The sequence below is a fragment of the Lissotriton vulgaris genome, chromosome 3_1 (assembly GCF_964263255.1).
Source record: "Lissotriton vulgaris chromosome 3_1, aLisVul1.2, whole genome shotgun sequence".
Classification (NCBI taxonomy): domain Eukaryota; kingdom Metazoa; phylum Chordata; class Amphibia; order Caudata; family Salamandridae; genus Lissotriton; species Lissotriton vulgaris.
The window spans coordinates 1,883,062,358-1,883,086,459 of record NC_141689.1 but is presented as its reverse complement, the minus strand read 5'-3'; the positions used below and the strand labels follow the sequence as shown (position 1 = coordinate 1,883,086,459).

The following is a 24,102-nucleotide window of genomic DNA, read 5'->3' as shown; positions in this document are numbered from 1 at the left end:
ATCTGTTTTTTATCACCGAGACCTGGTTAAATGACTCGTGCGCCCCGGTAGTGGAGCTAGCCATGCCGCGGGGCTTTAAGATCACGAGGGCGGACCGCCCGCTCGGTAGAGGGGGTGGAGTTGCAGTGATCTATAGGGATAAGTGGGCATTCTCCTGCGAACCCCAGGTCAGATTGGGAGATGCGGAGTTGCTCCACTTCTCGCTTGTACTTAACCCACATTTTACTCTAAGCGGCACATTGGTGTAAAGGCCCCCGGGGAACGCTGGGGCGTTTATTGAGGTCTTAGAGGAGGTTATTGTACCGCGAGCCCAGAGATTCTCAAAGTTTTTGCTCCTAGGAGACTTTAACATTCATGTCGATGTATCTGGCTCTACTGAGTCTAAACGTCTAGGTGAATTCTTAACTATGTCCCACCTCAATCAATGGGTCGACGCCCCAACTCATGTGGGTAGCAACCTCTTGGATCTGGTATGTTCCAACTTTGATATTGTGATGGCAGGTCCTGAGAGTGTGACATGGACGGAACATAAACGGATTAGGTTCTCCTGGTCCTTGGATAGAATGGTGGGGACAAAGGGTACCCCCCCACTTGCGCATTCTCAGAGGATCAATTTAGTGTCCCTGGCTGAATCCTTATCCCAAAACCGTCCTACATTGACCTCGGAGATTGACGAAGCGGTCAGTGTTTTTAACGCATGGGTTGAACAGGGATCAGCTGCCTCTATCAACCAGGGTTGTATTCGTAGGATGCGGTCCTCTCCCTCTAAAACATGGTTTTCCCACACTCTTCGGGAACTGAAGCTTGGCTGTAAGAAACTCGAACGAGTTTGGAGACAAGCCTATTCTCCTGCGGCGAAGAGTGACCTACGATCCGCACAGAAAGAGTACTACGCGGCGATTAGGGCTGCCAAGAGCACCTACTTCGCAGGTAGAATTGAAAAGGCAAACAACAATAATAAGGAAATCTTCTCCATTGTTCAGAGCTTATCATCACCTTGCGCATCGCAGCCTATGCTACCTTCATCCAAACATTGGTGCGAAGAGGTCTCTTCCTTCTTCGTAAATAAAACTTAAAATCCAAGAGGAATTACGAGCTACCTGTGACAGCTTTAAGCCCTCACCAGCTCTACCACCTCTCCTTATGCCCATAGCCAGTTGAGAAGTTTGATGTCTTCTCTTCTCCTACTGAGTCTGACATCCTGGCGGTACTAAAGGCTCTAAAAATCAGGGTGTCCTTCGGACCCTTGTCCTGCTAGGGCCCTTGGCGGGGTGGCTGAGGTTGTGTGCAGTGAGGTTACTCAGATTGTTAACCTCTTTTTCTTCAGCCACTGTCCCGTCTTGCTGGAAGCAAGCCAAACTCCTTCCTCTTTTAAAGACTGGGTTGGATCCGGCTGTCCCTTCCAACTTCCGGCCTATCTCACTACTGCCAACTCTGGCTAAAGTTTGTGAGAAAATTGCTTTCCGCCAGCTAGACCATTTTATTGAGTCATCTCGGGCGCTGCATCCGGCCCAGTCAGGGTTCAGGGCCGCCTATAGCACCGAAACGGCCCTGGTTGAGATGTCTGAGGCGATTCGGGAGTGCCTGGATGGAGGTGGCAGAGCGGTTCTGATTTTACTAGACCTCTCTGCCGCCTTCGACGCGGTGCCCCACAGCCTACTTCTCACCAGATTGGCGGCAGTAGGCATTTCCGGATTGGCACTTGATTGGGTAACATCCTTTTTGGACAATAGGACTCAACAAGTCTGGATGCCTCCTTACGCTTCTATGCCCAAGAACCTCACTACCGGTGTCCCACAGGGGTCTACTCTTAGCCCCCTGCTTTTTAATGTGTATATGACGCCTTTGATTTACCTGGCAGAACAGTTGGGGGCTAAAATAATGTCCTACGCCGATGATACCCAACTTTTGTTCACTTGGCCTTAGGACAATTTGGATACATTGGCAGTTAGATTGTGCCTCTCATCTGTCTTTCGCTGGTTAGCACTTGCCCAGCTCAAGTGCAATGAAGACAAGTCTGAGGTTCTTCTCTTTGGATCCTTTCCCGATAATGTTGGTGTTCTCTTATGGCCACCTGACCTGCCTCGCCCCAATTCTATGGGGGGCCCAGCTAAGAACCTGGGGGTTTGGTTTGGGAGCAATCTGAAATTTGAGGACCACATTAGGAAACTCACCGGCACATGCTTTGGCACTCTCAAAACCTTACGTAGGTTTTTTCCACTCCTTCGCGAAAGGCCAAAGAGACTGTGTCACGCGCCTTAATCCTCTCCAGGCTTGACTATGCAAATGCCCTGTTTAGTGGTCTACCTGCTTACCTGATCCAAAGGTTGCAGGTGATCCAAAATGCGGCTGATCGCCTTCTGTTCACACTGCCTGGGAGGGTTAGCGTTCGCTCCCATCTTCGCAGCCTCCACTGGCTTCCGGTGGCTCACCGGATTCTGTTTAAATCACTGGTCCTCTCCTTCCGAGCTATCCATCAGCTCGGGCCGATGTACCTGAGGAAACGGTTTATCTTTTATGTTCCGAACCGTTGCCTCCGATCGACCAATCAATCTCTGATGGTGGTGCCTAGATTCAGGTACTCTAGACTGGGTGGCCAGCCCATTTCTGTCAGGGCCGCCAGGGCCTGGAATGCGCTTCCTCTGTGTCTCAGGGCTGCTCAGTCCATTTCTGTTTTTAAAAAGGAACTGAAAACCCATCTGCTTAATAAGCCCATCTAACTGCCCCCTCTCCTTTCCCTCTTGATGCCCTACTCTGCTTGCCACTTCCCCCTCTGCGCCAGGATACTAGTTTAGTAACAGAGCGAGTTATAAAATCTTTTATAACATAACATTAATCTCTGGCCATTATCGTGATGGACCCTGATCCATCTTATCACCTAGTTTCCATATCTTTATGAATGGTCTAAAATGAGCATTGAAGAAAACTGTTTATATTAAGACTTATCTTTGGTAGTCTTTCTTGTCTATTTAAAAATGAGAGGCCCCATACACATTTTTTAATTGTTCATTTGTGGGTTCTGAATGGAATGATTGGATTTAATTTTTGTACATGCGATATATTAAAGATGTAATGGTTTTAATGAAGGTATTTCATTACACAATTCTTCCAGGTAACACGTGGCAATTCATGAAGGCGGCGCTGGTCGCCGAAACGCGCGTCGAATTTGAATTATTTACTGTGCCACTTGATGTGTTTTTTCAATTGTATAATTGGGATTCTGTTTTATTAATACTGTTTGATTTGATCTATATATCATATATGGAAACAAATTTTTAATAACAAATGTGTTTTTATATGTAATTTTGTCAATAAACAAACAGAACCTTAGTTTTAATGTGTTATTTCAGTTGTTAATGTGTTGCCTCTCTTAGTTGTCATTGTACAGATAAGACAATACAATTGCCTAGGTGGTTATTTTTCATACACGTTCCCGATCGTCGCCACTGTTGAATAGTTGTATCCTCTTAACATTTATGAGGAAATGAAGAAAGACACTGCATACTTGTAGAAACGTTTATTCCGTGTGTTGCATTCGAAAATACAAGCCAAGAATACCGGTAACTGCTGCTCTCCTCGCATATATCCCCCACACTCCTTTCAAACCACAACATACCACGCGATTCCTCACAGTCATACCCGAAGCACTCCACACGCGGAAACCTTTTCAAACTCAAACATACCACAAGATATGTTGTTCCAAGTTGGCACGCGCATGGTGCGCACATGCCAACTTCGAACAACATACTACAGGGGTCCCAAAACGCTTTTTCTCCATGTTAATTTCCAAAGGAAATATTTTCGGCTATAACCCAAACTGCTGAACGAAATTACACCAAATTTGGCAAAAAGGTTGCTCTTGGTCCAGAAAGCACTCTTTTTGTTAAATAGTGTGTACTGCATTTGCCATTTTACACGTGCTAAATCACGTGTTGACCTCGATTCCATGTAATGCTCTGATCTTCCATTTTGTTGCATCGCACTTCCATTTTGTGTTGCCTTGACCTGTAGCTACACTTCAGCAGTAACAAACGTGTTTTTTCACGTAAACCAGTACAAGCTGGTGCGAGGCATCTCGTTAGGTTATGTTGTACCTTCAGCTTGTTTTTCGTGCATTCTATGCTTATCTCTAGGACAGAGGGAGGATGGCCGTGCAAAGCTCAAAGGCCAGAGAGATAGGGAAAGGAATGTCTTTTTGCTTCGGCACAGCCCAAACAGAATCTGTCCAGGTCTGTCTGGGTGGGGCTGATGCAGATATGGGGCCAGCACCTGTGAATAGATGGGCGAGAGCGCCTGCTAGAGACTTCTCGAACATGTTGATTTAAACTATAAAAAACAGTGTCTGTGGGGTGGAGGTCAGGAACTCCGTCTTGGAGTGGACGCACTCGCGGGGCAACTTTGGTGCCCAAAGAGATTACTCCCTGAGCCCTGGTCTACGGGTTCCCAACTTGGTGTTCAGTGCTTGGCCAGGGATTTTCGCAGCCTTCGACACAGTCTGCCATGGGCACCCTCATACATCGCCTCAGCAACGTCAGAATACAAGGAAAAGCCTTGGACTGGATCATCTCGTTCCTCGCCGGAAGAACCCAGAGAGTCCGCCTCCCCCCTTTCAAATCAGAGGCCACCGAAGTCATCTGCAGAGTACCACAAGGAGCATCACTCAGTCCCACCCTCTTCAACGTCTACATGAGTCCCCTCGCATCCATCGCGCGACAACACAACCTCAACATCATCTCCTAGGCTGATGACACCCAGCTGATCCTTTCCCTCACCAAAGACCCTAACATCGCCAAATGTTCATGAAGTCATGAAAGAAGTAGCCGAACGGTGAAAAACAGCCGCCTAAAACTTAACTCAGACAAAACAGAAGTTCTCATCCTAGGATCTTCCCCCTCTGCCTGGGACGACTCATGGTGGCCACCGCCCTGGGCACAGCTCCCATACCCACAGACCACGCACGCAACCTAGGCTTCATCCTTGACTCCTCCCTCTCGATGACCAGACAAGTTAACGCCGTCTCATCTTCTTGCTTCAACGTACTTCGTATGCTTAAAAAAATCTTCAGTTGGATCCCCACCGAAACAAAAAAAGACGGTCACCCATGCACTGGTCACTAGCCGACTGGACTATGGAAACACCCTCTACGCCGGAACCACAGCCAAATTACAGAAAAAAACTCCAACGCATCCAAAATGCATCAGCCAGACTCATACTGGACATCCCTCGTCAAGCTCACATTACCGGCCACCTGAAAGACCTCCACTGGATTCCCGTCAACAAGAGAATAACGTTCAGTCTCCTCACCCACGCACACAAGGCCCTCTACAAACTAGACCCGAATGCCTCAACACACGACTGTCCTTCTACACACCCACCCGCCAACTAAGATCCTCCAACCAAGTCACACAGTTCCGCGCATCCACAAATCCACCATGGGAGGAAGATCCTTCTCCTACCTGGCGGCCAAGACCTGGAATTCTCTCCCCACTCATCTCCGCCTCACACAGAACCACTTTTCCTTCAGAAAGGAACTTAAAACCTGGCTATTCGATAAATAACGCTCCCCCTCCCACAAGCGCCTTGAGACCCTCTGGGTGAGTAGTGCGCTATACAAATTCTTGAACTTGAACTTTGTACATTAACTGTTTATATACCGGAAAGTGGTGTGCAGAAGTTCAGATTACGCAAGTGGGCAAAGCAATACAATGGTGTAAATCCGTTCAGTAGTTTGAGAAATTTAAAAGATTTCTCTGATATACAACTGTGGCTGTGGCGGACCAGAGAACAGGTGGTGGAAAACACACCAGAGGAGCGCGATCGCCACTTGCGGCGTGGATAGTATCCCAGCATAGGGACCCAAGACCGTGGGCCTTGTTGGCCGCCCCTCCCCCCCCCCCCCCCTTCCCTCTATTTCGCAGCCACAGGGGAGGAGATTGGAGAAGAGGAAACAGGGCCTTCCACAGAGAAGGGACCTACAAGCTTCTGAGGTGGCAAAGACCAAACACAGAGGGAAGAGGCCGAGACCCCAGAGCATCACGGGTAGTTGAAAGAGAACTACAATGACCACCGGTCAGGTGAAGAAAGACCACTCCCTCAAAAAGACATTCTTTTGCGGCCCCACAGGCGGTGGTGCAGCTAAACAGACCCCCCCCCCCCCTCCCGCCTGGAGAAGCGCCTCATGCTTCGGGGTCTAGCATGATGGAGGAGCAAGTGACCCAAGCGTTTCTGCAGAAGGACCTTTTTCTGTCACTAAAGGAGGATCTCCAAATGGCCAAGAAGGCCCTTGCATTAGAAATTAATGAGATTAGAAGAGACACATATGCGCTCGGAGAGTAGCAGCATTGGAAGACAAAGGGGGCAACCAGGAGGAAGAGTCAGAGGCCCTGAGACAAGTGATCATTCGTCTTCGGGAACAACATATCGATCTACAAGCATATCTGGAGGATCCTGAGAATCGTTCCCCCCCCCCCCAAGGAACAACGTTCAGATCCGAGGAGTGGCGTCAAAAGTAGAGGGAAACGATCTCTTTGGGTATGTCAAAGAGTGCTATAACCAAATACTTGGCAACCCCCAGAATAGTACTCTCAAATTGGACAGGCCACATAGAGTGAGGGCCCCCGCTTGGACAAGGCACCTACAAGGGACATCCTAGTCTGTGAGCATGATTTCAAAACCAAAGAGGAAATATTATGCAAAGCAAGGGAAATGCATCCCATTTCATTCCAAGACCAACCCCCTAAACTATTCCAAGACCTGGCTGCATTGACATTGCAGATGCGAAGAGACTTTTGCCCAGTGACTGCTTATCTGTGAACCCAGAATATTGCGTATTCTTGGGGTCATCCCTTTAGACTTATCTTCCGATGGAAGGGCAGACTCTGGCATATGCGCTCACTGACGGAAGCATGCAGGTTGCTAGGACTAGATCCTCCCGGAGAGCATGGAGACAAGGACCGGGAATCCACGGTTCGTGGGGAGCAGCAAACGCTTTGGCGTCAGAGTGCGAACAAGTCTGATCAAGCGGAAATTGCGAGAGGGCAGCAAGCAGCCTTTGAATCGATCCCATCCGCGCTGACAAAAGCGGAGGACAATTAAGCATCCGTAGCAGGGGTCTCCTCTAGCAGCTTTCTTTAGCGGTGGCGGGGGGAGCGGCGAGAACTTGACCAGTTAGGATTTTTGGGGAAAAGAGGATTCAGGCTAAGGGTAAATCTACTCACCAAGAATGCAACCCTCTAATCTTAAAATTCTCTCACTTAATGTGAGGGGACTCAATAACCCGATTAAGCGCTGCGTGCTGATATATTTAGAAAAGACAAAAAGCAGATATCTGCCTGCTATAAGAAACTCACCTTTTAGCCAGGGATGGTTACAGGCTTAAGGCAAGGGTGTTTCCTATCCAGTTCTCCTCTAACTGAACTAAAACAGCACGAGTGGCCATCCTAGTATCTCGGGCCTTCCAGGGAAGGGCGGTACAGAAGGAGGCGGAGATCAAAGGCAGACTACTCACCTATCGCCTTACAGTTGGGGGCCAGAGACTAATAGTGGGGATGATCTATGCGCCTAACAAGGGTCAAGAGGGTTTCTTACACACCGCATCATCAAAGGTCTTTGCCATGGATAAACGTAGCATAATACTAGGGGAGAGACCTTAATTTAGTATTTAATAACACCACAGACAAGTCAGCACAACGACAAGGACAAGTGGGCGCGACTAAGGAAACTAGGTCCGATTTACCTCTGGAGGGCTTCCCACACTCATGTAAGGAAATACTTCTACTACTCTAATGTTCACAAAAGATATGCTAGATTGGATTATCTTTTGGGTACTAAAGAAATATACACTGCAGCAAACCCACACCGAGATACTTACGGCTACACACTCAGATCGCGTGGCAGTGGTGAAAATGGTGTCACTTCTGCCCCGGACTCTTCCAAGTAGACAGTGGCAACTAAGAGACACTCTACTCCTGCGCAAAGAGGTAGTGGAACGAATAAAACATACAATGGAGGACTACTTTGCGCACAAAGATAACCCGGAGACCAGCATATCCATCCTATGGGGGGTGCTTAAAGTGGTGGTACGAGGCGAATTTATAGCGATATCGGCAGCAGACAAACTTAGGAGGGAGAAGAGAGAGAGCCCATCCCTACAGATCAGGGAGCTAGAACACATACATCAGAGGACTGGTTATTCCAGGACAGGGCAGTAGCAGGTACGTCATTGATAAAGAAGGTACACAGACCACGGAGTCTTACCTATTCGACAATACACGGACAACAATAACGACATTGGATCAGACTACCATTAAATACAACCGAACGACATTTCCGTCGCCCATGACCCTGTTATCTGATAACCCGGACTTTGAGCTGGGAATGAGGGAGGGGGGGACGTTTGCGGGGTTGCGCCGCTCTGAGTGCCGCACTATGGGTCCGTTTTTTAATATTGAAGGGGTAGTATTGGTGCAACAAATCAAAGCAGACTATGGCATCCCAGAAGCAGAGCGTTTAAGGGACCTCCAGCTTAGACATTGGGTAGTGCAGCCACAAAACAGACGCTGCACAACCCCATCTCACTCTCTACGAGCGATGTCTCCTATCAAAGACTCCCGATAGAGGACTGATCTCTGACTAATATAAGTTACTGAACACTCGAAACAAGCACATATACAAGCAGGACAAGGTAGATGGGGAAAAAGACATGGGGAGATCCCTAAGCAATAAAGATTGGGAAGGTATCTGTCATAGAGCGCGTCACATTGCCAGAAATATGGCTCTTATGGACACGCTTACAAAAGTAGCAACTTCCTGGTACTATACACCAGAGAGAGTACATAAGGTCAACCCATCAGTAAGCACAGATTGTTGGAGAAAATGCGCTAAGCAAGGTACACTGGAACATCCATTGTGGGAATGCCCCCAAATCCAACATTACTGGACCCAGTTTTTGGATGAAATTGACAAGCACCTCAAGACCAGCCTACTTAGATTTCCTGCACATATTTTGATCCACTGAAGTCTAGAAGAGGGCGTTTGATAGGCATAGCTTTGAGTACTGCCATGCAAAATATCCTTGCACATTGGGAAACCCACCAAACCCCCCCACACACAGGCTGGATAACCTGTTTATGGCATGTACTAGGATTCGAAAAAATAACACTTCTGCTTGCCGGAAAGGGTGAGGACTTTCGGGAATTATTGCTTACCTTACTGACAAGTATTTCCATGAGCTCCTGTTCCACAGATATTTGTTATACAGCTACACTACAAATTTTCTAAGGCCTGAACAAGGTTGAATGAAGGATGGGTGGTGGTGGCTGGGTTGGGAGTTTGTTTATCCATAAGAAGGCGGCTTATATGCTCTCAATGCAGGGTTCTGCACAGCCCAGAAATGTGCCAGGTTGCTTGCTGGTGTTTGTTTTGTTATTTTGATTGAAACCAGCAATAAAAACATTTGAACCATAAAAGTGCACTTATGTACCGATTTTTAAAAGAAAAAAAGAAGGAGTAAACAACCTCAGGGCTCATTTCTAGAACACTAGAATAAGCCTTTGCATGGTTTCCAGTTACATCTAAACTGAACTTAACATAAACTTCAAAGAATGACAATATTCACTGCAAAAAGACAATTCCGTGCATAAATCACAGCCCGTACCACTGACTTATTTTTAAATGTATGTAAAAATGAATTTAAAAAAATTTAAATAAATAAATTAAAAAAAAAAAAAAAAAAAAACGAACCTGATCCTACCTGTACCTGTCTAGAGTCAGTGAATAAATCTCGACGATTCTTTTCATGACATTATTAAAACAGTATAGCAACACTACAAAAACAAAACATGAGAAATAGTTAGCTATTAGTTCTCACAGTCACACATGCCAATCTTAAAATTCACTAACAAGGTCAAGATAAGTAGGCCTGTCAACATCTGCCAACAAAGTTGTGACATCTTGGTCACAGACACAAATAACCTCCTAAAATAGTTATTTAAACAAGCATTGGTTAAGCCAGTGTGACTGACCTTGCCAAGCCCACAATGTTCTTATTGCAAACATCCTCCTACACCTGTCGGCAGCCTTTGACACGGTGGATCACAATCTTCTCATCAAGGCTCTCAAAGACCGAGTAGGTGCAGACGAGGTGGTCCATCAATGGTTCTCCTCCTTCTTTCACATTCACTCCCAAAGGATAAAAATCAAATCCTTTACGTCTGACCTACTCCCCGTCAACAGAGATGTCGTCCCCCAAGTATCAGTACTCTCCCCCCAACTTTTCAATATATACATGGAACCCCTCACCACCATTCTAAAACAAGCCAACATCCCCTTCCACCTATATGCTGATGACACCCAGATCTACTTGGAAACCTCCTCCATTAAATGACATTCTGAGACTCAACAATACTCTCAGGGAAATTCAACACTGGTTATCAACTAAACACATTGAACTCAACCAGGAAAAAAAACTAAATCCTCCTAATCTCCAATAAAGATGAAAACCCACATATCGTAGAGTGGCTGAAAGCAATCTATGCTCTCAACGGTAATCTCACCCTGGCAAACTCGGTAAAAATCACTTGGAATCACCCTTGACCGAAAACTAACCATGAACAACCACATTAAGAACTCTGCAAAGGGTGCCTTCCTCAATCTGAAGCTTCTCAATAAAATCAAACCCTACATACCTCACATGGACCCCAAACAAGCCACCCAATCACTGGTGTTGTTAAATAAATAACATTAAATTGCAGACATTAGCAAAAAACATCAAAACTGAGGATGTAATCAGTAAAAATCCTGCAGGTGTGCAAATAATAAAAACATGACCTGTTTAAAAAAATAAATGGAAAGAGACATCAGTCTCAAATTTGTCACCAGCTGACTTTGACAATAATTTTAGCCACACCACATCCATGAGGCGTGGGAGGGTGTCTAAGGTTTATAACAAAATTAAAAAAAGAGAAGCATTTGATGTGAGTGTCACGTAATTTCATAGGGGAGCACACCACACATGCCCGGATGCAGAATGATATGGGTCCCTTTTTTCTATTTAGTTACTGATCCAAGTTGGGTCAATAACTAAAATTAAATGTGCAGGCATTTTTTTTTTATTTCCCAAGGCAACATGCAGAGATCAACACAGAGTACAGGGGTAGGAGGTACACAAAGGGTACAGTTCCGAAATGTAAGGAAAGTGGTTTATTATATGGTGGTATGTCGATGGCTCTACTAGAAGTGCTTTTCTAGAACCCGAAGAGCGGACTGCCGTCAACATTGGCCTGGGGTTTCCCTGCAACACAACTCGATTGCTACATATCACATTGATGTACACATTGGCGCGGGAGCTATGTTAACTTTCAGACTATGGGGCCACAACAGTATGAACAATAGATGACTACGATACATATGACGCAGTTATACAACTGTGACGTGAGCTGTACCTCCGTACTGAGAGGTTTGGCTAATATATGAAGCAATGGAATAGTTGTAGCTTCTCCAGGAGTACTAGCTCGTTGCCTCAAAAACTAAGAGCATAGTGTGTCCTTCAAAAGGGAACTGGTAGCGGCATACAGTACCGTCTTGATCTGTTGAGATTATAGCATCACACCAACTCAGTGGCGCTAGTAATAAACTGGTTGACACAATGTTCTCCTATAGTGGAGAAGTGTGGCTCAAGTGGTTGGAGCGGCAGACCCTGATGCAGAGGTCTGGCCCGGACCAGGGTTCAATTCCCTGCCTCGGCGGGTCTTGGGCTCAACATTTTCCCGAACCTGACAATTCTCGCCTCGGTGCCTATTCCAATCATGGAGTCCCACTCTAACTCTGGGCAACAGCTTGCTTAATCTCCACAACGGCCCCTCGCAGCGGGATGCCTGGCTTTCACCTTGGGGATGCCCAGTAATGGGTTATCTCGCAGGGGAATACCAGGACGGGTTCCCTAAGCAAGCACTGGGACGCTTTCGGGCAGCCATGCGCTCTATAAATCAAATTTCATTTCATTTCATTTCATAACATCTTTTCAAATGAAAAACAGCAGTAAGCTGGAGATCACATGACTCATAATGGTCGATTATACAGATTAGACCACCAATGAATGACAATAATGCAAACAACCTATGGCAAGGATTGTGTGTGTGTGGACCTGCACAGACCTATCAGAGGAAATAAGGCATTTAACAAGGTTTCGTGTAGGTTTTCTCTGATTTCTATAGAGCAGTGCTTTGTCTCCCTGAGTTGCAGCCAGGTGAGGTGGGGCTTGTTCCTCCTGCTAAATAGGTAAGTTGGAGTAGCAACACATCAATGAATGTAACAACACTTGATGTGATCACCTATGAGATATACATATAGATGGTAATTAAACGATACCAGGATGTCGATATTTGTAGATACCTGATGTCTGTGCTTACCTCTTTCGATAAATAACCATTAAACCTAAATAATGACAAGTATGTATCTATTACAGTGGCCAATCAGCCCATACGCAGAAGGAATTTACTAGACACCGAGGATTTCAGGGGAAACAGTTATTTTTCTTTCTTTTTTTACACTTTATTTGGTGTTTATGTTACACATTGCAGTAGCAATTATATTGAAAGGTCCTGAAGAAGGCAGAGGATAGAAGTGTCCCTTTATACTGCTGAAACATGTTAATCTAGTAACCATTCTGGCAGGTATTTGTTAAAAATGCCTTATTTTGCACTGTTTTTAACAATGGGCATTTAAGTAATAATAATAATAATAATAATAATAATAATAATAATAATAATAAACACAATGAGTCTCTCACTTACCCAATTTTAAGTCACATTTTTGATACACGATTCATGCACTGCAATTTTTTCACCCATCACAAATCACTACCAGCTGACCTCTAGAAGGCTATCTAGTGACTCATACTTTGATGTGGGACATTACCATCAGGTCCCTGTGTTCATCATTATGCTTCTTGATGGAAATGCCAAATGGAGGCCCAGATGATGATGACTAGGGCGGTATTGAATGGTGGCTGATGGGTGCCTTTATTCTTAAGGAGACTCTTGTCTACATACACGTAGATCTTTTAGGTTTTTTGGATGATTGTCCCAGTATTTTTTGTAACACACAACATAATGTAAACAGCTGTAAATTAACTGTACACAAACAACTCACTGTGCGGTGCATAAGCTTTTCCTAAAGGCAACCATCTGGTATACTGTAATAAGATTACACATACATATGTACACAATGTAAATGTCAAAACAATATATCCTTACTAATAGATTCTAATAAGGATTAACATAAAACAAATTGTCTAGCCCCATTGTTTGTAAAGGGGGTCACCAGCACCAAATCTTGTCAAGTAACGTAATCTGTGCAATTCCATGTAAAGAAATACCTGATTATAGGCATAGCGCATTGCAAATAGGTGAATAGCAGGTTTTTTTTTTTACCGCAAATTCTTTTTTTGACTCTAGGTACCCCTTATCTCACACCACGTCCTAATCCTGAAGAAGACCCCACTGTAAGGTGCAACAGAGCCTACACCACACATGGGTCGAAACGTCGACTGTTTTTTAACAAACCTACTCATCTTCAACAAGACCATATGAGATAGGTTTTCATGTATATCTACTAATGTTTGTGGCAACAATTTTATGTGAAAGATCCATGTCCCGCACCTTTGCAGTTCATATAGAGTTGCACAGCCGTATATTCTTAGTGTCATTAATGATTCACTTACACCAAAGTTTTTCAAAATTTGACCATCTTTTATTTTCATGATTTGTCCAGGTTTCTTTATCACGCCAGGGCCAAGAAATTCATGTGAACTTATGCGTATAAATACTTCATGGTTGCCCACCCAGGCTTACACATGCGCAATGCTCTGAACTTCAAGTCCTCCACATTATACTAAAATTACGTCACACCCAATGCATTTCGGAAAAACCTTCGTCAGGGGTATCTGTAATGTTAAGATATACATATATGAGTCACTGCCTATCTAAACACACTTCAAAAATACAATTGATATGTCCTCTGCACATTAATCATTTTAGCAGAAACCCGTTGTATCCCACCTCATCGTGAATATCCTATGCGACCAGTGCTAAACCTAATATGACCCCCATACCGTGAAAACCACCATCTTATGTTAAATTGTCAAAAGAAACCTCTCGGTACTTATCACAACCTCAAAACATCCCCCCTCCAATACCCTCACATGTCACGTAACTTTACTCTATCCAGGTGTAACCCCCGATCCTTGTGACAAAGAAACTTGGACAAATCATGAAAATAAAAGATGGTCAAATTTTGAAAAACTTTGGTGTAAGTGAATCATTAATGACACTAAGTATATACGGCTGTGCAACTCCATATGAACTGCAAAGGTGCGGGACATGGATCTTTTAGATTATGTGTAATGCGTGACCACGGAACGGAACACGCAAGGGTGATGCACGCTAAACCGGATTAAAATTCAAAGGAACCAATTAGCGAAACAAAGAAGGGAGTGCTACAGGATCTTGACTGCTGTAAACAATTTTATGTGCCCATGTGATATGAACCAGTCAAATTGTGTGATCACATGCAACCATTATAACTGTCCACTCACTTCCTTGATCCTCAACAAACACCTTCCCCCCTTCTTACCCTTTCCTTTTCTACTACGGGCACATGTATTTATGCTGAATATGTACAATACATGAAATGTATGACAATGAGGGTGTGAATAAATAACATCACTCATAAAGTCGGAGTATTAGTAATATGTACACAATACTTTGCAATATTTTTAGGTCGAGCTGACGTAGCATTCATGCGAAAGCATGAATGCTGTCAGCAAGAAAACTAATGCTATCCGTATTTGGGAAAGTGGACAGCAGAGTGCCACGCGCTTTCCCAGTGTCGGATTTCACCGCGGGAGCGAGCGCGCTTGCGCAGACCGCAGGGCTTGCATGCAAACACGGCGCGCACACAGGCAGGCCCCATCCCCTGCACGCACAGGCACACGCGCACACACACACACACACACACACACACACACAAGCAGGCACACAGCCCCCCACCCCCCCCCCTCCCTGGAGTCGGGCTCGCACCATCTGCCAAGGGAGCCCCGCAAAGCACTCTAGCTCCTCTCCCACTCTACCAAGAAGCGGAGCTCTCCCAATAGGCATGGGGGCCTCGCAGTCTCTCCACTGGTCTTCACCCGGGCCCCCTCCTGGGACCCGGGACTTCATGCGGCACTTCTCGTCTCCAGGCTCGCGCTCGCCAAAACGAAACTGCAGAGTGGCGCGCATGCGCAGGCAGCCCCCGCCCTCCCACTCATCATCGGCTGCAGGGTGGCGCTCGGCGGATTCTGTTTTCCTTTGCATTGAGCACACCCAAAACACCGCCCCCATGCCTGCCATAAGCAACTGCTTCTTTGCGATGCTCTTGTTTTCGCTCACTCCCCAGCCCCCACCCGACTTGTTTTCATTTCGCGGCCGATTTTTGTTTCGCCGCTATTGCTACCCTTGACTGACCCTCTTACATGCACTAGAGCTCTCTTGTTTTATTTTTGCTCGCTCGCATGCACACAACTCCCGGTCACGGCCGCATGTCTTTTGACGATGTTGCAGAGGGTCCCGATGCTGTACAGCACCACCAAAAGCATTTAAGAGCCAGTAGGTTCCAAAGTCGATAACAATTAATGCTTGCTCTAATTTGTGTCTCTCACAATCTCTGCGTCCCCCCATGGCCCACTCTTAGTACCTGCCTCTGACCATCAGCCCTTCATTCGTACGCGCCTCTCCTGCTCGGGCAGCCATTTCAGCTCCATTCCCCAATCGCCGCGCTCATTCTCCCCATTCTGTTGAGGTTTACATGTTTCCCCTTCTTTTCATGCTCTACTCCCTTTTTTAAGCAGATTTATATAGCGCGAACTCGACCCCAAGGTATTGAAGCGCTTTACGTGAGCACATGTTACGTTACACAAGGACTTCTTTTCATGTTTCCTCCTCAATATCCCCCGTCTCTCTCTGTCCCTTTACCCCTTACTCTCTCATACCCAAGTCCTCACAACCTTCTTTCTCCCCCTCCCCCACCTCCTCCGTGCCCCCATTTATTTGTCCTTACCCCCTCTGATTCTGTATGCCTCCCCGAAGCTCAGGAGACCTTCCCGTCTGTATTTGCGGAGTCGGGACCGGAGCCCTCCCCGGGGGTACATTCCCCACAAGCATCATGGCCACGCAGCGCCGGAATTGTGTGGCTGTTTATTTTTCTTATGGATGATGCATAGGTGCTTTCATTCCGCCAGTCGCTGAGCGCGAGCCGGAGAGGTTTCGGCATCGCCGAGTGGCGTTTCCAGTGCCTTGAAGACACTATCTCCTGGTTGCCCCATTTTGGGACCTGGAATATACGGAGCTCGGACTCATGGAGGCGGCTGTAAATCCATAGACTACGGGCTACTGCTTAAGACGCAGCAGTTCATGGCTTGTCCCGCGGCTCCTTGAGTATTTACAATGTGAGGACCCCTGGGCTGACGCATTGGTTCTATGCTACCCTCTAGTGCTCACAATGCTTCGCATGGAATCGCAATTATCATTATACAAGGCATTGCTCCCTGCATTCCGTAGACAGAGTACTGAATGACCAGGTATTCTGAAACTTTTGCAACCCACTGACAGGCACCATGTGAAACTCGCTTTGCTGTGTCTGCTGCTCTCACCCTTTCCCTTGCAGCGGCCTGTGAGCAACACCGTGAGTCACCTCCCTCGCAGCCCCCCTCCACGCCACTGTTTATATTTAACTATGGCGGGCCGTGCACTGCCCTTCCCCTGCTATCATCTCCCACAGCATGCCCCTGTTTATTGTTTACGGCGGCTAGTAGTGCTGTTATTGGGACAGTCCCAGCAGTTTATGGCACTGCGTGAAAGCTTGTACGGTGCTTTGATAAATCACGTAAATACAAAACATGTTGCATTACAAATGCTATAGGTGTCACATTTGCAAAAGGTAAAAGTATTGGCATTGTAAATGACAAAGCTATTAATTTGGCTATTTTCAAAACCAACACATAAATAAAAAAAATGTCATTTACAATACAATTAGCTCAAACTTTCCTAATGCGAGACCTATTGCAATGCAAATGCTTGTTTGTATATGCGAATGATACATAGTCTGGGACCCCTATTTATTTAATATAGGCATAGCGCAGTATAGCTATCCACCCATAAAAGCGGTTTGCCTTTAACACATACTTTTCATATTATGCACGGCATACTTGATTTATCATAAAACATTTCATTATAAACAGATTACACCTGAGGAATATAAAATAACATTTCCCTGTGACCTGAAAAGGCCTCTGGATTCATCAATGGATTGACACTTGGTACAGCCCAGGCCTAGAGAAGCGCACAGAAGATGGGAAACAAGTGTGCAGAAGCTGGCAACACTCAAGACATATTTATAAAAATCACAAATATGTACAAAATTACAGTTGGCAAAATAATGTACAGCCCCTCTCAATAGGGCTTAACAAGAATCATCACAGTGAAAGTCTACTCTCCCAGGGTATCTCAGAGTGGGTGACCAACACCAAAAACATTCCCTACATTGGTGATCCGTGAGATTACATGTGACCAAATGCATTTCTATGGTCTGTAACAACAATTTACTGTTTGAGGCCTACTGGCTTTGCCATATGCTTTTCACAATAAATATCCAGGCCTGCTGCCTGTGCAATAAATAAAACAAATAACAAAATATGCCAGACCTATGGCATCTGGCATAACATTGCCTTGCATAGCAATGAAGCCCATAGATGTTATCCATGTAGGTTAATGACTGCCCTACTTCCATCTGTGTTGCTGCCTGAGAAAAACACTAAATTATCTAGTTGTCAAAAACACTTAATTAGGATTACACAGTCATGTTTGTGCCTCCGAAAGTTCAAGCTCAGGCAGATGGATAAAATTAAAATCCGCTGTGTGGAGGGCAAGCACTTTTTTGTGGGATCAGAAATCCGCCCAATCAAAACATGTACTCCTGGCTCCCAGCATGTGGGCAAAGCCAAAGCCCCTCTCCTGATGGTTGTCACATAATTGTCTGGGGACAGCTGCACGGTAAAGCCAGCCCATAAAGAAGAGCAAACCAAGAACTATGTGTCCATGATAATTATATGGTGATTACACAGTCTTGAAGATATGCAGTCTTCAACAATCTTCTTTGCCCAACTAGTCTGCAATATTCAGCATTTACCCATCTCATACATAGCACAACTGTCAGTATCAAAATTACCACAACCTTGCACATGACGTGGCTAAGAGTTCCCAACTTGTTCAGTCTTCTAAAATTTAGTGCATAACTGAGATCCCGTATTCTTCCATCTCTCTTTACAGCAATCACCACCCATATCGAAATACACAATACCCTTGTTTAATATCATTCATCCTGAACATGAAGTATGATTTGCTTTCCTTTCCTTGAATGAATACCTTTTTTCCTGGTGGTACCAAAAGGCCTCAACTGATATGTCTCTACTGTCTTGTGGTACTTCTGTAAAGTGCAACTCAGAATCCTTACTTTTTGTGGCGTTATTGATCTGCTCTCACATCAAATTGGTTTCTCAGTGATAATGTGCACTCCTGAGCAAAATCCCTCTTTTTTCAAACATCCTTCGATCTCAGTGGAGGTTAACATCATTCCACTGTCTGCCAATACAGAAACTTGAACGTTTTCATTTGATCCTACCATCCAGACATGTAAACACATGCTTACATCATTCAAGTTTTATACTTACGGCCAGTTTGCGATCATGCGACCAACTCAATTACAAAGTAGTTCCTTGCCCTATTAAAATACTTACTACGTTCCATTAAATGTCCCCAAGTCGCAGGTGATGGTAAACTAGAACACACCATTGACAGAGTCCTTGTTTTTCATTCCTTACCACTGCAACAGCACTCATTACAAACTCACCAACTTATCTGTATCTAGATCCACCCCTGGCCATTCATAATCCAGTCTCAACCTTTCTTTAGATTGGAAAATCTCTACATCGCACATGGGCTAATGCTATCAACTGGTTTGGGAATGAATTATCTTTTGGAATTAACCCAATTCATCTAAAGTCGTATTTGATAAAAACGTTCTTCCTTTACTGGCCAAAAGCGTTCACACCCTACTACTAGCAATGTCACTACCTCCAGCAGCAAACTATTGACTACTTGGCCTTTTATAGGCATTAGATCATTTATCAAGTCTTCCTTTCATCATCCGTCCGCTATTGCCATTTCAGCAATTAGTGAAACTTTCTCCTAAGACCAAGCCTTCTCGTCCATATCTTCTATTTTATCACCCACCAACCTCAACAAGAAATGTACTGCACAATTCTGCTCTGCTTGCAGGTTCTTGCTTTCTTATTATCCATTTACATATTCTAAGAGAAAGGGAGTCCAACCCTGTCTTCATGAAGATTTCTTTAATAGGCTTAGTGATCCCTTCTGACAGTAAATCAAGCACACGACTGGAAGTGCTCCCCTCTTAATTACTGAATAATTCTTGTTGATCCTCTAACCACCCCTGAATGCAAATACTATGGTTCTGTCATGTCTACTGCCACTCTACAATAAAACTGCACACGAACTCTTACTAAAATCACTAGTGATAATAGTATTCAAAACTATATAAACTGATGACATCACTTACATGTTCTAAACATTTTTAGTTCTCAAATTCTTCATCCCATTTAAACTCAGAAAGCTTCTTTAATAATGTTCTCTGACACTGTCCTGTTAAGAATATCATATCAAAATCAGTTTGTTGTAATACTCTGCCATGTCTAGCATGGTAAGTAATCCCTCTTACAATCTGCAAGAGAAACTAAGGTTATAGTTAGAAGTGCTTCCATTGATTTTAGACCGCTATAGGAATCAGATAGTACAAAGTTTATTTCAGTCTTACCACCTTGGTACTTACTAACAGTGTTAAACCAAGCTCAAGAAACACTGTTTACATTGTTCTCACTTTGCGGTCATGTTCCTCTCTACTTTATCTGTTAACACGTAGTTATAAGAAAAATGTACTCTATCAAGGTCACCCGCCATTCTCGCTGCACAAATACTGTTAAAGCCAATAGGTCACTTTATAAAGGAACACTGGCATTCATATTTGCTTGCCTTAACCCCTTCGACGCTGATGACGAGCTCAGCTCGTCATCAGCCACAGGTGGCGTGTGCTGATGACGAGCTGAGCTCGTCATGTAACGCGGAAAAGGGAAAACAGCCGCACAGCGCAAAAATCAACGCAGCAGCGATGCGGTTAAGAGTTTAGAAAAAAATAATATTGCCACTTTTTTGAAGCAGGCTGCATTACTTCGGCTGTTACTAGAGTACCCACAAATCAGACATAAGTGCATGCTCCAGGACGCTGTAGTATCTTAAGTAGTTACAGAGGTCTCACAGGCTTTCATCTCTGTTCATCTGCCCTTACAGTTCTCCTTTTGTTGAAAGTAATACTGCCGATGTGTGACCAGAAGGCCTATGTGAGAGTAGAATGGGTAGGTGAACATGGAGCAGAGAGAGCAATGTGAGCAGAGAGACCAAGAGAATAGAGGATTGTGTGATAAGCAGGAACGGAGAGGACCTTAGGTACTTAAAGAGGGTAGGAATAGGGGGTGGGGGAGGCATTTTCTGAACAGTAGTAGTATTACACAATTCAATTCAAATATTTATTAAGATTTGGAACTCACATGAGATCCATATAAAAGTGCATACAGATTGATACAGGAAGGAATTAAACATAACAAAACTCATTCCACAAACAGCAAACGTAATAAATTGGCAAGGCGTATCCTAAAAAATACAGAAATGTACGAGGAGCAGTAAATAGCAACTAGTTCAAGTACAGAACAAAATCCAGCATTCAAACTCAGCAGAATGTTCGGTTTAAGCAGTAAGAAAAAGATTTACTAAGCATATCCTAACCTGTGCAAATAATTCAATAGCAGCAGTGCATGTGGAAAAGGCAATTCAAAATCTCACTTTGGCTGAGTTTTAACTTAGCAGCAGAGCAAAAATGGGAAATGAACGCAGCATCTCCCTCTTGTGCAAACAGCAGCAGAAAACAGTAATTAAAATATATACATAAACTCCTTAAAATAATTTAAAAGTTTTATACACAGAGCTTCATTTTTTGGACAAAATAAAAAATTGCGGGCTAAAGCTACATTTTTAACACTATTTCGACAGCGGCTCGAGGCTAATGCAAGACATGATCCAGGGTCTAAGAACTCCGTTTGGAGAGGTTGCAGGTTTTTCCATTTCTCAAATTTGGGGACCAGTTTGCTGTTAAAGATCGTTTAAAAGGTAGAAGATTCATGTGACATAGTGTGAGAAATTGTCGGGTTCTATGCTGTAAATTCCAGTATACATATTTTTGTAACGTTTTTGGTGTGTTTGTTCTTGCTATTAACTCTAGTCTCTTTTTGGAATTACAGAATTCAATGTTTCTATTAAAGCTAATCTTACCACTGGAGATTTTTAAGAAATATTTAAATTCTGATGGTAGAAGAGTAATCACTAATTTTTCTTGTACAGAGAAGTGTTTTAGGGCAAATAAAAAAATTGTGATAGACAGAATAATTACTTGCCTGAACACCGAAAATTTCTTGACACATGATACCTCTTAATGAGTCTTGATCGCTATTTTTCAACTGGTATCCCGAGCGTAAAACCCTAGTTAGACCTTGAATGTAGGAACTTATTAAGCCAAATTCCAGACTTTTAGCAGCTGTTGGATCTAATGTACTAAACAGTATTACACACTGACGGGGCAGTGTGCGAGTACAGGAGGAAGGAGCAGAGATTTTGCAATTTAGTCACAGCATTGCTCAAACTTATAGTGGATCAAATTGCACACGCCACAGGTGGATAAGGCCCACTGCACTACAGTACTCCCTGCAATTCTTCCCAATGCATATTCAAACTTGGGTTGCACCCGACTCTGCTCCTTTGGCACGTTCCCTTTTGCGATTTCTGGGATTTAAATCTGTAGAGCACTCTGGAGCAGTGGTTCATAACCTGTGAATGCTGGTTCGTGAATGCTGAGAAAACTACATACTACCACCAGGTACATAAAGTGCATATCAATACTAAAATGTGTACACTGAACTTTCTAAAACGCACAGAACTCCGGAAGGCATTTAAAATTGGAGGCAAACATTCTCAGGCAGATTTGTAGGAGCAGTGCAAGTGCATCAAACAGAAAATAGTATGAACGATTGGTGGCAGCGACTTTGGGAAAGCTTCAACCCACCAATGAAATTTGTCGTCTACGCCAAGTAACAAAAGATGTACAAAAAACGTAGCCTCGGGGGCAAGAGAACCCTACCTTAGGGTCATTTGTGTAAAACACAGCTCTAGCTGCCTGACGCATGAAACACATAGGTTGTGCAGATTACAAATACAAAGAGAGGTAATAAATTACCCTGGGCTAATGAACGTATCGAGTTCCAGAGAGAGAAATATGCAGGTTACAGGTTCTTGCCCCAATAGGTTAATGCACAGATTGGCGATTGCGTTGTAATTAATTCCTAGTGTGTCCCTCATCGCGGAACCACGAATGTACCGACCATTCAATGCAGTGTCAGAAGAGTCGCAAGGTTAGGAACAGGAATAAAAAATGTCGCACCCAATACCACCAATACCCTGCTGGGCCTTAAGGCTGTCCCATTCTCAACATGGCAAACCAGGTCACGCGGTTATCAGTGCCTACGGGGGTCTCATGACTGGATTATGACCCCCATGCCCTTCTACCCAAGTCAACATCAAATCACAAACAGATGAGACCCTTTTCCAACCGTGGCGGCAACAGAGGCGTGCAGAAACCCTTCTGTAGGTGACATGAGGCTGCCGCACTCACCCAAGTGGTACAAGCCCGTTAAAGACGCAGGCCTGAAATTGGGGACAGGATGTCACAAGGGCCATCCAAACACGGAGTCTCGGAGGTTGGCCAGTGCACAAGGAAGCCTCGCACACGGTGCGGAAACGTGATAGGTAAATAGCGAGGGACCGGAGTCGGAGAGGTAAGATGTTCCGAGAACGAGTGGGCAAATGATGACGCGCTTGCGATGAAGGTACTGGCCGGATGGCTCTAAATACTGCGGAACGCAACACAAAATGCGGACTCCAGCAATACTGACTCTATCTAGGTGATGAATCTACCTACCAGCGTTAAATCCTATTAACGCGAGCCACTCGAACGGCTGTCTTGTCACCTGGTTCACTATAGAGAGAAGGTTTCTTCACAAACCCTTAATAAAAGAGTCAGCATTTCTGCAGCAGTTTTGGAGGTGCCCGCCCACTGGCAGGAGACAGCTACTGAGAAGCGTAGCAGCAAAACAGTGTGTTGCGTGTGCAGTGTCGGCTAAACCTTGACCAATCAACGAGCGACAATAGAGTTCCGGTCAGAACACTGGCCAGTAGAAAACCACAGTCAAATCGACGTAGCCAATAAGCAATTGATAAGAGATCATGCAACCAACCTTCTGGTGTCTGAATTTCATGGTTAACGAGCAACAGGAGACGCCCACAAACAGTTCAATGGCATTCCAACCAATCCTAGATGACTATGTATTTCATTTACAATAAAATATGTTTTACTCCATCCCATTGGTTGCCAGGTTCTGATTGCAGCAGTCAGCTTTTAGATAATTTGTTGTAAATGCTATGGTGACTTGGCGTCCCGGTTGTCGCTATCTGAACGAGTACATTTCTGTAAATTTGTCACGTTTATTGAGCTAAGGTTGAGGATGTGGCGTAAGGGGGCAGAGCCGCCGACTTTGGAATTGAGGAATTAGCTTCGAGTTTTGGTGTCGGCTCAACATCCCGCATCGTTTAATCTCCTCGTGCCTACCGAAACTGGTGCACATAATGACCGTGTCTTGTTGTGTAATGTAACTTGTGATCATGTAAAGCGCTCCAATACCTGTGGATTAGGTTAGCGTTGTATAAAATGCAAAAAAATATTAAAAAACACAAGTTGGAGGTGGAAGAGGGTTAACGCAGGCCGGTATACTGTTCATTCAATTGGAGGGGGTGGGGGGCTATCCTTATTGCAAAAACAAGACAACAAATTCTA

General features: G+C 44.6%; 1 protein-coding gene across 2 annotated transcripts in view; it reads right to left on the bottom strand.

Moving 5' to 3' along the window:
- Positions 1–23,337, bottom strand: part of GLRB (glycine receptor beta) — a 202,013-nt gene extending 178,676 nt beyond the window's left edge. The window contains exon 1 of one of the 2 annotated variants that reach the window (XM_086962344.1): positions 23,191–23,337. The gene's annotated coding sequence lies outside the window, so the exon portion shown is untranslated. Of the gene's footprint in view, positions 1–22,884; positions 23,070–23,190 lie in introns of those variants that run through there. The other variant, XM_086962345.1, reaches the window with a different exon arrangement.
- Between the last annotated feature and the right edge of the window lie 765 nt (positions 23,338–24,102).